Raw genomic sequence first — 13,829 nt, 5'->3', positions numbered from 1 at the left:
GTGCCGTCGCAATTAACAAAGTTAAACGCATAGAACTCTTTTCAAAATGAACGCTTGAAGAATACGTTTATATAAATAAGAATTGACTTTATGTGTTGACAGGTCTACTATGAAATAATTATATTTAGTAGAATTACATTTTTCTCGGTTAATAAATAACATAACTTTACAAGAAACTTTTTTTTTGTGGGGAAAAATTATTTACGTTCAATTGTGTAAATCAAAGGAATGATGTGCGACTTTATTACCTTTGAAACCAACATCAACATTTGTTTTCGTTTCAAATAAAAGTAGCGAACAGTGCCTGTACTGACCCTTGTTTAAAAGTAGAATGTATTTTTTTTTCCTAGTTAATGTGTTTTTAGTTTAACTTGGGAAACCAACTCTGGTGTTGGTACCTAGAGCAGTTTGAAGAGATCTCAGGTTGCATGGAACATTCGGCCAGGTCATCACAAATGCTTGGCAAATTGTTGACCCCACTGCTTCTAGCCTGCATGTATGCTTACCGGCTGGGTAATATTTTGACTCCAGCAATGCCTTAATTACACAAGAGTCAAGTTTTGAAATAATAATGTTCATGATGTACAACTTCATTGCCCTCTTTACCTTTGAAACCACTATAGAAAATCAACACTCAGCACTGCCATCACCCGCGGTCTTGTGGCTCTGACATGGGTTGAGCCTAGTCGTTTTTAGGTGTTGAAACTGTTGAAATTTATCCAGAAGGATGCCAGGCTAGTTTGTAAACTAACCACTGCTGTTGCGTGGGTTGTTAGCCCTAGTATGGTCCACTAGACTTTCAGGCAGCTGCTTGGTGTTGGGGGAAAATATCTAACTATGAACGTGATGCACAGTCAATACATAGCAAATGTTACTGATTCCTGACTAGTTATAATGCAAACTACGAAATAAGACTAAGCAGTTCGAGAACATAGATTTAATTCATTCGTGGAATTGGCGATAATTGAATAGTTGTCACTGACAAATTACACTTACTCTGAAACTAATCACATTACACTAGTTATTATGTAAAACAGTTGTCGTACCAACAAAGTCTCCTATGATGTTAGAGTTTCGGATGGTGGCTGAGGGAGCCATCTAGCCTAACTTATGAGCTCTGCGGACCAGTTCGCAAGTAGCGCTGAGACTTGACTCAGAGTGTGATGTCATCACGTGACTGACAGGGAGCAGGGTTAATCGATGGATATCCCTCCAGCTGTTGCAGCAACAGGATAAGCTCATTTAAGGTTTTATACACTGTCGTCGTCCGTCCGAAGGCCATAAAGCCCGGCCTCCACCCGCCAGTATTAAACCCCGTTAACGGAACGCAACCCTAGCCCAGGTTACGTGAGTCAAGCGAGCCGTCGACGTCGGTGAGTGTTTTCACATATTACGCCCATATGACAACTCCACCAAACAGTTCTTATACATCATTAATTACTGTGACTAATTAAGTGATTTTTATTTAACAAAAAACCCTTAAGAGTGAAAGTGCGTCGGGGTGCAGCTGTTTTCCCCGTGGGAAACCGCAATTAATAAACGTCCGGAACATCCCTTGCGGCCTTCCGCCAATAATTAACCACAGCATAAATCAACCTAATTCACCTCCCTGTTTTTACTTACAAATAGCCACTGGAGTATTCAACAAGTGGCAGACAGTCTCCAGCTTGACTTATTATTTTCAAATAATATTAATCTCAATTTTATTATGTATTATTATTATAGGCCTTCCGCCAACTAATTAAGACAGATGTCATTAAGTTACGAGGGTTCTAGAAATAATAATGTCTAATTATAATTATAAATTTGGAATAACGGCACATTAGAAAGTCGGTGCGTCATGGCGCTCCCCCCCCCCCCCCTTCCCAAGCCAGCACAAAGTGGCAGTAGAGTTTTACTCACGGGCCGGGGCGGACGTGTGATCCCGCGGGGAGACTTCAACTTTTGTGCTCCTGACTTCTTCATACTGGTAAATATCATAACTCATTAAAACCTCTTTTTCCTCTCCCCGCGTGCCCCCGTGCCCTTTTCCGGTGCAGGGCTTAACCCGGCCGCGTTAATTTATGCTCGTCGCGCAACAACGGTTCGCGACGCAGACACTTTACGGTCCGGGCCGACTCCCGCGAACAGAACTTAATATAATTCGTCGAGCATATGCCTGCCGACTACAAACTTAAAGACTTGTCTCTTAATATTACCTTCGTGGGCCCGCGACTCACACAGGTGAGCCCTGGCACGAAGCTAGTTCCAGTTCATCACGGGAGTGGCCGTTAATCCACTCAAACTCTTCGACGACCCTCACACCCATGTAGGGATCTTATTTGCAAGTGCCGCAACGTAACACGTAATTGATTATTCAGTGCGAGTGTGTATAGTGCCAGCGTATTTTGTCAAGTGTAATTGTGTAACTTGTGCCCATCCACACTCTGTGAGATGCGGAATTAAAACCAACAACTAAATACAGTTTTCTTTATTTCGTAGACGCCTCCCGAACCAGTAGGAAACAGTCCTATACACTGTTTAGGGCCAGTGCGTATTAATAGCAGGGACTCCCTCCCACCATCAACAGCCGCCGATCCTAGTGGAACACGCCCACCTCGGTTAATCCTCGAATTAACATGGCGCCCGCCGGAGATTTCATTAAGAGCCACTGAAAACTACTAGGACCGCCCCGGGTCTCGATCACAAGACCGCGGGTGATGGCAACACTACTTACAAAATCACTATAAAGCTGTTTCTGGTATGACAGCTTTTATTGATATGGGGTCGCTGTACATGGTGCCACATAGGGCAAAGCTTGTTTATGCCTGATTCTGGGGCTTGACATGGCATATGGTTGGAGTTACACTTACATAAAAGACCAGCAGCAAATGACTGCAATGTTGACTCTTGAGGAGCCTCTGACCTTTGGTCAAATTTTAGTAGTATAGACATCTGCAACATCCTGCCTTGACTTGGAAGTGTATACATCCTTATGTCGTTATGCAAATATGTATCTATACACAGTTTGCCAGTCCATTTATGTTACACTACGAATACTATTAACGCGATGGCAGCAGCCTTGGTAACACACCACATACAAAACAAACACCCTAATTAACTTAAAGTTGAAACACATGACTATAATAATGTCGTGCGGATCTAAATTAGTATTAATGCCACATGGGCCAGAAAATGGGGGTTCCGAACGTCCTCAGTCCATTTTGAATGCAAACGCAAGTTTATGCCTTTATCCCCTATCATGGAGGCCTGGTGCAGGCGAAACGGAAGACACCTGTACAGTGTAAGTTCAAACGAGAGACCCGAAATGCAAACCAGACTAATTAAGTTACCGAATCGTGTAGAACATTGTATAGTCCCTGGAGAGGGCACACATTATAAGTTTGCACTTTAGGTGATTACGGGTCAGCTGTAGGGCTGCCACGAAGCCTGAAAGAAACGATTTGGAAATTTACTCTATTGCTGCTACATTCTGGTAGAAGACAAATGTTGAAGTACACTGTGGCACGACACGCAGCTTGCTCTGTCGGGTGATGGTGAACTAACCTAACATGAAGCTGTAGTTTCAATGTGCGACTACAGGTCCGATTGCCACGGAAACGTTCTGTAAGCAAAGAATATCCCAAGCCATTTTTTCCATGTTGTTGTGTCTACTTGTAATCAGCAACAAGTAGACACAACAACATGGAAAAAATGGCTTGGGAAATTCTTTGCTTACAGAACGTTTCCGTGGCAATCGGACCTGCGGTCGCACATGGAAACTACAGCTTCATGTTAGGTTAGTTCACCATCACCCGACAGAGCAAGCTGCGTGTCGTGCCGCAGTGTACTTCAACATTTGTCTTCTACCAGAATGTAGCAGCAATAGAGTAAATTTCCAAATCGTTTCTTTCAGGCTTCGTGGCAGCCCTACAGCTGACCCGTAATCACCTAAAGTGCCACTCCCGCTGCCTGTCTAAGTTTTATACGTAGGTAAGTGTTAATTTGAAAAGTGATCTCAGGGGCATTAACGGGGGTTCGGCCTCGTGGCTGCAGGCAGGAGCGTGTCGCGGTATGGAATCTGCCCAGGCTGTTCAGGCCACCCAGGATGCCTTATAAATAAATGGTAAACTGATTGACACGACACTGCACTTTATTAAGAACCGTTACACAAACTGGTCCAAGTACTGGCTGCGTTTGTTGTCTGACCGTCGCGGCACGCGAGTCTCTGTGCGTAGACGATGCGCGCGACCAGGATAGACGGCAAAACAGTATATGCGAACTTATACCGTGGTCGTTATCAGCGTGAAAGATGCGGCGGATTGTCACGGAGTTGCTATGCTGCAACAGCTTATGCAGAGATTAGCATTATTATGTAAAACGACACATACAAATGAATGTTCTAAAGTTATTTGCAATCTAGCCGGTTGCAAATATTAAAGTCCCGAAAAGTACATAGACCCGGTTAGATAAAAACATACAAGTTACAGTCACTTATTAAAAAGTTATTACGTGGTTAGATTATACGTTGGAAGTTACACATTTAAATAAGATGAAAATTAGATATGTAAATTAACGAGTAAGAACTCGACACACGTGGCTAAGAGTCTTCGACGATAACGATTACTTGGCTTCAAAGCCGGAAAACAGCGTAACTCATTTACGCTGTCCTTAAACTCTGGACATGAAATTACGTATTAAATGCAAAACTCCATATTGGGATGAAATGATTAATTAACGAGTCGCACGAAAAGACGCGCGAATGATCCACACAGTACAGCTGGTGCCAGCAACGTTGCTGAAACGTTGCCATGTGCTATGTTGGTCACAGAATTTACAGCACGTTGCCTGCACGTGCAGGCAACGTGCTATTGGCAACGTTACAGTTGAAACATGGCAGCACGTTGCCTGCACGTGCCATGTATGTTACGCTTGCAACGTTGCCGGTGGCACCTTTCAGCACGTTGCCTACACGTGCCATATAAGTTATGCTTGCAACATTGCTGGTGGCACCTGTCAGCACGTTGCCTGCACGTGCCATATAGGTTACGCCTGCAACGTTGCGGGTGGCACGTTTCAGCACGTTGCCTGCACGTGCCATATAGGTTACGCCTGCAACGTTGCGGGTGGCACAATGCAGCACATTGCCTGCACGTGCCATATAGGTTACGCTTGCAACGTTGCTGGTGGCACCTTTCAGCACGTTGCCTGCACGTGCTGTAAAGGTTGCGCTTGCAACATTGCGGGTGGCACATCGCAGCACGTTGCCTGCACGTGCCATATAGGTTACGCTCTCAAAGTTGCGGTTGGCACATTGTACCACATTGTCTTCACATGCCGTATATATACGTCACTCTCGCTATGTGTCGTGTGTGATAGAGTAAAATTTCTTTGTAGAGTGATAATATTAAATTACTTTTTTAATTATATTTTATTTATTATTGTAAATGTTTATGGCAGCATGCATGGTATACTGTCTGACATATTGACGCCACACTCGCTGCCTGTTTAAGTTTTTAATTAAATATTAGCGTTGAAAAGGATCTCAGGGGTTTTAATGGGGATTCGGCCTCGTGGCTGCAGGCAGGAGCGCATTGTGGTTCGGAACATACCTGGGCTGTTCAGGCCACCCAGGACGCCTTGTAAATGATTAGTAAACGAGTTACACAACACTGCACTTTATTCAGTATTGATACACTTATTGGTCCCGGTACTGGCCGCGTTCCTTGTCGGACCGCTGTGACACGCGTATCTCTGAACGTAAATGACACGCGCGATCAGGATAGGTTGCAAAGTAATATCGACAAGCTGAAACGGTGGGTACACGTCTCTATGAAGGATTTGGCGGATAGTCGCGGAACTTATGTTGCTACGACTTAGGCTGACACGGAAACACAAAGATAAATCCCTATGTTCAGGATTGTTTGCAATCTAGCCTGCGACGAAATATTACTGTCTCTAAAATTACGTAGATACGCCAGCTGGAGACGTACACGTAAAAGTCTCTTGGAATTGAAAGTTATTCAGTTAAATCACACGTTACAAATTACATGTTTAAGATGGTGAAAATTAAAAGGTGAAAGTTAGTCAGTAGCATTCAACACTCGTTACAAAGAGCCTAAGGTATTAACAATTAGCTGGCTATAAAGCCGAAACTGCATAACACTATACACTGTCCTTAAACTGGACATGGAATTACGTAAAATATGTTTAAATTCCCTGTTGGGATAAAAATTAATAAGTTACGAGTCGCACGAAATATCGTGCGACTGGGGTGGGGTCGGCGCCGAGCTAGTTAAAGGATTTTAAAAGACTTACACTATTGCTGATATGGAGATGAAGCGCGAAAGTTGATGGCCCGACGTTCGCGGAGCGCCCGACCCCTTCGAGCTCCCGACAGTAACTGAGCGCGAGACCGCCCTGCGGCCTCGCGCCTAACCACGTGGAATGCGGAAAAACCAACACGGCCAGTTCTGGACTTAAAGACAAGTCACACAATATATGCTTATAAAACAATTAGACATAATTTCCCTTACATGAATCCTCTTTTAAATTGTTATTAATTTAGTTGTTTTAATTTGACAAAATAATTATACAATATAATTAGGCGCATTGCCACACTCGGCCAGGCGCTGACGTCGCTTTGGTGTTCGTCGCGGCGCACTTTCACACACTCCGCCGTCATCACGCTCGGGCGTGTTCGATGCACTTAGGAGCAAGTGTTGTTGTGGCATAACGACCTTTGCGGACCAGAGGGAGCACCGGCGGTTGGCGTCAAATGCCCCCCCCCCCCCCCCAAACGAGGCCATTATGCTCAACAACACTGCTCCTCACACGCATGGAAGTGGTGCACCGGTTCAATGCACTCAGGAGGTCAGGCAATGTGGGAACCTGGGCATGGCATACCTAGTGAATCTGTTTATAATTGAATTAATGGTGGTTCTGGAATGATCCATCTGGGGGGTGTGAATCGCGAGCCCTGGGGGTTTTATTTGTATGTGATTGCGAGCCTATTAACGGGTCGAAAAATGGGTGTGGGTCCTCCCTTGCCGGAGTTGGAGACGGCCCTGTTATCCCTCGGGATTCCGCCCCCATGATCTGACCCAGGAAGTAGTCCCTTAAGTGTGTTGGTACCTGTGGAACATGGTGTGATACTCTGATAGGAAGTAATATTGGTGTTGCCTGTTCCTGTCGCCCTCCCTGGTGTGCGCTAGTCACCACCTGGACGCTTGAATTTCCCTGATTCTGGATGTTTCTGGTGACGTAATCCTGCAGATGGACCGGAGGACGTCGTGCCCGCCTGGAAGGGATGGTGTTTTCACTAACATTAATATCTAAAATTGTCTGGCTCTCCCCCTCTCCCCTGATCCTGTTAACAGCTGTGCACCCGTTCCCAGAGCTTGTCGAGCCTCCAACTGTCGGTTGCGGTTGTGAGCAGCACATGCGGGTAATCAACCGCCGTCGCCTCTGCGGATACCGCCTCTGCACTGTTTCCCCCTCCCCCTCTGACGTAGGCTCCTCAATGGACATGGTAAACGTGGACTCGCTCAAGCTGACGTCCAGCGGCCACCAGGGCTCGTCGACTTCGTCCTCCACATTGTTGCGTCCCCATCGTCCGGTTGCCAGACAAGGTGAGTCGTCTCCTCCTCATCCAGACAGGTCGGGGCTAGGTTGGTCATTGGCAAGATATTGTCCGCCGCAAGAGGAAGGATGTTGGGTGGGGGGCAGTTGGGAACTGGAGACTCCATGATGTTTGTGGACTCGGCTGGAGTCCCTGGTGCGGAACTCCTCGCATCTGACACTTGTGTAGGTGCAGTGGAGGTTGCGTGGCCGTCGTGGCGTCTGTGCGGGCTAGCTACGTCCGGTTCGGGCGAGCCCGGAGTCGGGCTCGAAGGTGTGTCTGGTGGCCTATCATTCGGGGGTCCCGCCCCTGTTGGGGCCGGGTCGTTTACTGCGAGATGCAAGTCGTCTCAGGGCACCTTGGCTGGTCGCCTGCTGGGGGTGCGCACGGTGTATGTAGATAGCCCGGTTCGCCACAGAATTTGGCAGGGTTCAGACCACTTGGGGGCCAGCCCCGCGCAGAAGTTATTCTTTACAGAAGACAAATGGTGTTGCCGCACATACACCCACTGACCGGGTTCAAGCTGTGCCGGAGGGTGGGTGGACTGCAGTGTATTTTGAGCCAGGAACTGTGTCAGTTTTACGCATGCCTGCTCCCTCATGGCTGCGATTTCCTCCCCCCATAGGTCCTCGGTAGCCGCCGCGGCCACCCGACACTTTCCAGGGAGGGCCAGGTTCTGCCCCAGGAGTAGTTCGGCTGGAGAGTGGCCCGTGACCACATTAGTGCGTCGGCGCAGACAATACAATAATTTGGGCAGGTGTATGTCCCACTTTGAATGGTCCTCCCCGAGATGGAGGCGGAGCTGAACCTTTATCTCCTGGTTCCTCCGCTCCATGGGATTCGCCTGAGGGTGGTATGTAGGAGTGGTATGGTGGAAAATCCCCCATCGGCGGCATCCGGCTCGCCAGTGCCCCCCAGTGAACTGGCATCCATTGTTTGTTAGCAGTACCTTCGGGAAGCCGCATCGTGGGTAAACTTCCGTTTCTAGGAGGGACAAGATGGTGCCTGACCTGACGTTGGAGACCGGGAAGGCTTTGACCCAGCGGGTAAAAAGATCGGTAATGACAACTAAAAATCTTTTCCCGCGTGACGTGCGGGGGTATGGTATCATGATGTCTAAGGCTAGTGTGTGAAAGGGTTCATTTGGTCTGCGAGGCTGCTGCTGCTCTACCCCGTCGGCCCGCCGCGACTTGCGCTGCTAACACAGCTGGCACCTCCGCACGTAGTCGCGGACGTCCCTGGCAACACCAGGCCAGTGGAATTCCCGACTTAGCGCCCCTCGCATTTGCTCCGCGCCCGGGTGGCCGGCCAGGTCGTGATCGTGGTAGAAGTTTAGGACAGCTGAACGGGCAGCCGCGGGTACGTACGTTCTCCAGGCCTCCATGTTCCCTGGTACCCGTGTCAGCAGCTTCCCGTCCACACATCTGAGGTACGGCTGCACCTGTTCCCCGCACCTGGCCACCCACCCCTTTAATGACTCGTCGTCGTGCTGCGCTTCCAGCATGACACGATGTAGGGCCGTGAGCGTGTCTGGGAGAGACGTGTCTGGATCTGTGTTGGAAACGGTGGCCTACAGAACTGCGGGTTCGCCTGTCTCCGGAGTGTGCGCGGGGTGTCCTACATGTGGTAGCAGCTCCTCCCAGCTGCCCTCGTCGTGATACTCGGTGTTAGGATCGGGGTGTCGTGATAGTTCGTCAGCCAGTTGATTTTCGCGCCCTGGAACGTGTTCGACGTGGAAGTCAAAGCTTTGGAGTGTCAGGGCCCATCGCGTGAATTTCGAATTCCGGCCCTGTACTGAGTCGAGCCACTTGAGACACTAGCTATCAGTACGCAGGGTAAATGGCCTACCCTACAGGTGGTGTCTGTAGCGCCCTACCGCCCACACGACCGCGAGGCACTCCTGCTCATTGACGTGATAGCGGCGCGCCGCTGGGCTGAACTTGGCGCTCACGTATTCCACTACGCGCCGTTCCCCCTCCGGACCTACTTGGTACAGCACCGCCCCCACCCCCTCCTGACTGGCGTCCGTCTGCAGGAACACGTGCTCCTCAGGGCGGAGGCGGGTGAGGGTGTGGCACTCCCGGAACAAGCGCTTCACGTCAGCCAGCGCGCGGTCCGCCTCGTCTGTCCACCTGAACCTGTTCTTGGGGGAGAGAAGGGCTGTCATCGGCGCCGTGACAGTGGCGAAGTGGGGGATGAAGCCCCTCAGCCAATTGAGTAGGCCTATGAGTTGCTGTAATTGTTTGCGGGTACGTGGTGCGGTCTTAGATTCAATCAGGTCAAGTTGCGCTGGTAGGGGTCGGCATCCGTCCGCGCTTACAATGTGACCCAGGTACTCTAGTTCCGTAGCGCAGACGTGACATTTGTGGGGCGCGCAGGTCAGCCTATGTCTGGCCAGCCGTTCGAGGACCATGGTAAGATGCTGCGCATGCTCCTCCCACGTCTGCGATCAGACAATCACGTCGTCCAGGTAAGCCGTGGCAAACTTGCCCACGAACCCATCCAGGATGCGGACCATCATGGTCTGGAAGGTCGCGGGGGCGTCCATCAGCCCGAACGGCATGGCGCAGAACTGAAACCTGCGGCCATCGGGAGCGGTGAAGGCTGTCTTGGGTCTGTTCTCCGGGCATACTGGGACTTGCCAATATCCTGACTTAAGGTCTAATGATGAGAAGACGCGGGCGTCCCCCAGTCCTGCCAGAGCATCCGTTATATTATTGAGAGGTGGGGGTGCTGGTCTGGTGACAGAATTGATGGGTTTGAAGTTGATGCAAAACCTGAGCGAGCCATCCTTTTTCTTCGCCATCACCACTAGACAGTTGTAGGGCGACTCGCTCGGCTCAATTACCCCATCACGTAACATTTCTGCTATTTGTACCTGTATGACCTCACGTTCTTTGGGTCCGAAACTAAAAGGTTTTACAAATTCAGGTTTATGAGGACAGGTAGGATTGTGTGCTGCGTCACCGTGGTGCGGCGTAACATATCCGCGGCCGCGAACATCTGGGGGTGCTGTGCTAGAACCTCGTTGAACCGGTCCACGTGTTATGCAGGTACCTCATTGCGCAATTCCCCTACGGTGATGGCTGGCGCGATCACTAGTGGCCTGCCCCGCTGATGCTGTACACCGTCCTGCGACTCGCACGTCCCACGTGTACCTTACCGTCTCTTACGTCGATGGACGCGTCCTCCTGGACGAGCCACGGTCTCCCCAGGATGAGGTGTCCCTCAACTCCCGCAGCACCAGGGCGGTGGTCTGACTGATCATATCTCTTATGGTGATTGTTACCTGGGCGCGCCCAGACGTGAGCGCGCGGGTCCCATGAGTGGCCAGGAGGAAATCCTCCTCCCCCGACTCCAGCTCCGCCTCAGGTACCAGGTGGGTGGCGATGTAGGAGTGGCTCGCCGCGGTGTCCACCAGGGCGTGGACAGGTCGCCCGTTGACCAGGACAGGCACACGGATCAGGCCCCCCGCGTTGTCACCTGCTCGTCCCAGCCGGTTTGGTGCTGCCGTCCGCGCTGCCGGGGACGCCGAGTGCGCCGACGTGTCAGCGTGGTGCGGCGGATACCCGGGGCGGGGCGGCGACACATGGTGCGTGGCGCCACCACCTGAGGTGACAGGTGGCGGTGGTGCATGGTCGCGCCCCGCAGGTGGTGCCGAAGTCGCCGAGTGTGCTGACGAGTCAGCGTGGTGCAGCGGCGACCCGGGGCGGGGCAGCGACACGTGGTGCGTGGCACCACCGCCTGATGTGACAGGTGGCGGTGGTGCATGGTCGCGCCCCGCAGGTGGTGCCGGAGTCGCCGAGTGCGCTGACGAGTCAGCGTGGTGCGGCGGCGACCCGGGGCGGGGCGGCAACCCGTGGTGCGTGGCACGACCGCCTGACGTGACAGGTGGCGGTGGTGCGTGTTCGCACCCCGCAGATGGTGCCAGAGTCGCCGAGTGCGCTGACGAGTCAGCGTGGTGCGGCGGCGACCCGGGGCGGGGCGGCGACACGTGGTGCATGGCACACACGCCTGATGTGACAGGTGGCGGTGGTGCTCGGTGTCCTACGTGCCGGTTCTGTGGAATCACACGTTCAGACAGGCATGCTGTTGCTGTCAAGGGAGTGCGTCCCCGCACCTCCCCCTCCAGTGTAGTGCTTCGATGTGCCGGAACTCTATAAGGCACCACCACCCGCCTGTCTTCTGGTGCTATGTGCTGTTGTCGCGTCGTCCCCTGTTGCTGAGCTCTTGTGGTGAGCGGCTGCGGTAGCGGCTGCACGTCCCGCTCAATTTCCTTGGCCAGTTGCACGAAGTCCTCCAGGTCATGTCCGGTGGCGCCCCTCAGATGTGTGCGCAGCTCCCACCTCATCAATTCGACCACCAGTACAAGAGCCTCGATTAGGTTTCCAGTGGTAAGACGGCGATGAAGTCGGACTTTGGCTCGTATGAATGACTCGACGTCCTCGTCGTCACCTTGCGGGGTACACCAGAGGGAGCGCTGGCACTGCGCCCGTGCCCGCGCGTCGTCGAACCGGCTCTCCAGCCGAGAGGTTAAGTCGTCCAATGCCATTTCGCCTTCCCCGACCATGTCCCACCAGTCACGGGCGGCTCCTCTGAGCTGGTCACTCACTCGCTCCGTCCACTCTTTGAGTGGAACGCCGTGATGGGCCAAAAGGTCGCTGAAGTGACGGCCGAACGTTCGTGGGTCCTCGTGTTCCTGTCCGGCGAACTCGGGGAGCCTAATTCCGGCTCCTGCGCGGGCTGGGCCGGCCATGACCACTACGTGTGTCTGCGCGGTCGGCTTACTCTAACACGCCTGGCACCTAAAGAGTCCGTTATGAAAAACCAGGAATTCCCACGCAACGGTACAGGTTCGGTGGCGTAGCGTGCCACACTGATAGCAGTTGGCTAACTCGGCAGGCTGTCAGCGGCACTGTGTGGCCCCGCACTCGCCTACTCGCAAGTTCGTTTTCTGCGGCTCCTGTTTTGCAGTCCGGTCACTATCGTCCCCGGGACGTCCTGCGGCGTCTGTTTCCGCGGTGTGCTTTACCGCCCGTATGCACGTCTCCCATGGGTCGTCCCCGTTCATGTTGACGTGTGACCTGTCACGCGTTCGCGGCAGATTGTCCGGACGACGGATCAGGACGTCGATGGCAGGGCGTGAGCAGGTAGGGAGGACCGCCACACCTCAACCCCGAGTCAGTGTCCCATGCTCACATGCGTCCTGTCCTGCGGAAGCCCGGTGAGTCGTGCGCGGCTGTGCGCGGCTGTGCGCGGCTGTGCACGGCTGTGCACGGCTGTCTCTCTGTGACGTCACTCTGCGCCGAGCAGCTGTCCCGCGGTTGCGGCACGCCGTTCCCTCGGTACCGAGTCGTAACCGATCGCGGTGAGACGCTGTGTAACCGATCCCGGCCGTATCTCGCGGTGCCAACATTATCGCATCGCGGTGCAACCGATCCTCTTGTCTCCCATCGCTATCTCGCCGCGCCGTCTCCCGTCGCTATCTCGCGGCGCCGTATCCCGTGACCTGGCGCACCGGCTTTCGCTGCCGCCTTGGCGTGAGACTGTTTTGCGTTGGAGTTATGAAAATAAAATTAAAATGTTTTGAAATACAAATGTTCCTTATTGAATAGTCCCGAAATAATATAAAAGTCACAAAACTGAATGCCACTTGCCGGCCTTAGAACTCATTCGTGCTAAATTAATTTTGATGTACTTTGCAGTTTAAAATACGTTCAGAAGTTCGTTTTTTAAAAGCCACACTAGTTGCGCGCCATATGACGTCACTCCCGCTGCCTGTTTAAGTTTTTAATTAAATATTAGCGTTGGAAAGGATCTCAGGGGTTTTAACGGGGATTCGTCCTCGTGGCTGCAGGCAGGAGCGCGTCGTGGTTCGGAACCTACCTGGGCTGTTCAGGCCACCCAGGACGCCTTGTAAATGATTAGTAAACGAGTTACAGGACACTGCACTTTATTCAGTATTGATACACTTATTGGTCCGGGTACTGGCCGCGTTCCTTGTCGGACCGCTGTGACACGCGTGTCTCTGAACGTAAATGACACGCGCGACCAGGATGGGTTGCAAAGTAATATCGACAAGCTGAAACGGTGGGTACACGTCTCTATGAAGGATTTGGCGGATAGTCGCGGAACTTATGTTGCTACGACTTAGGCTGACATGGAAACACAAAGATAAATCCCTATGTTCAGGATTGTTTGCAATCTAGCCTGCGACGAAATATTACTG

The sequence above is a fragment of the Bacillus rossius genome, chromosome 1, assembly GCF_032445375.1.
Source record: "Bacillus rossius redtenbacheri isolate Brsri chromosome 1, Brsri_v3, whole genome shotgun sequence".
Taxonomy (NCBI): Eukaryota; Metazoa; Arthropoda; class Insecta; order Phasmatodea; family Bacillidae; genus Bacillus; species Bacillus rossius.
This window is presented reverse-complemented; position numbering follows the sequence as displayed.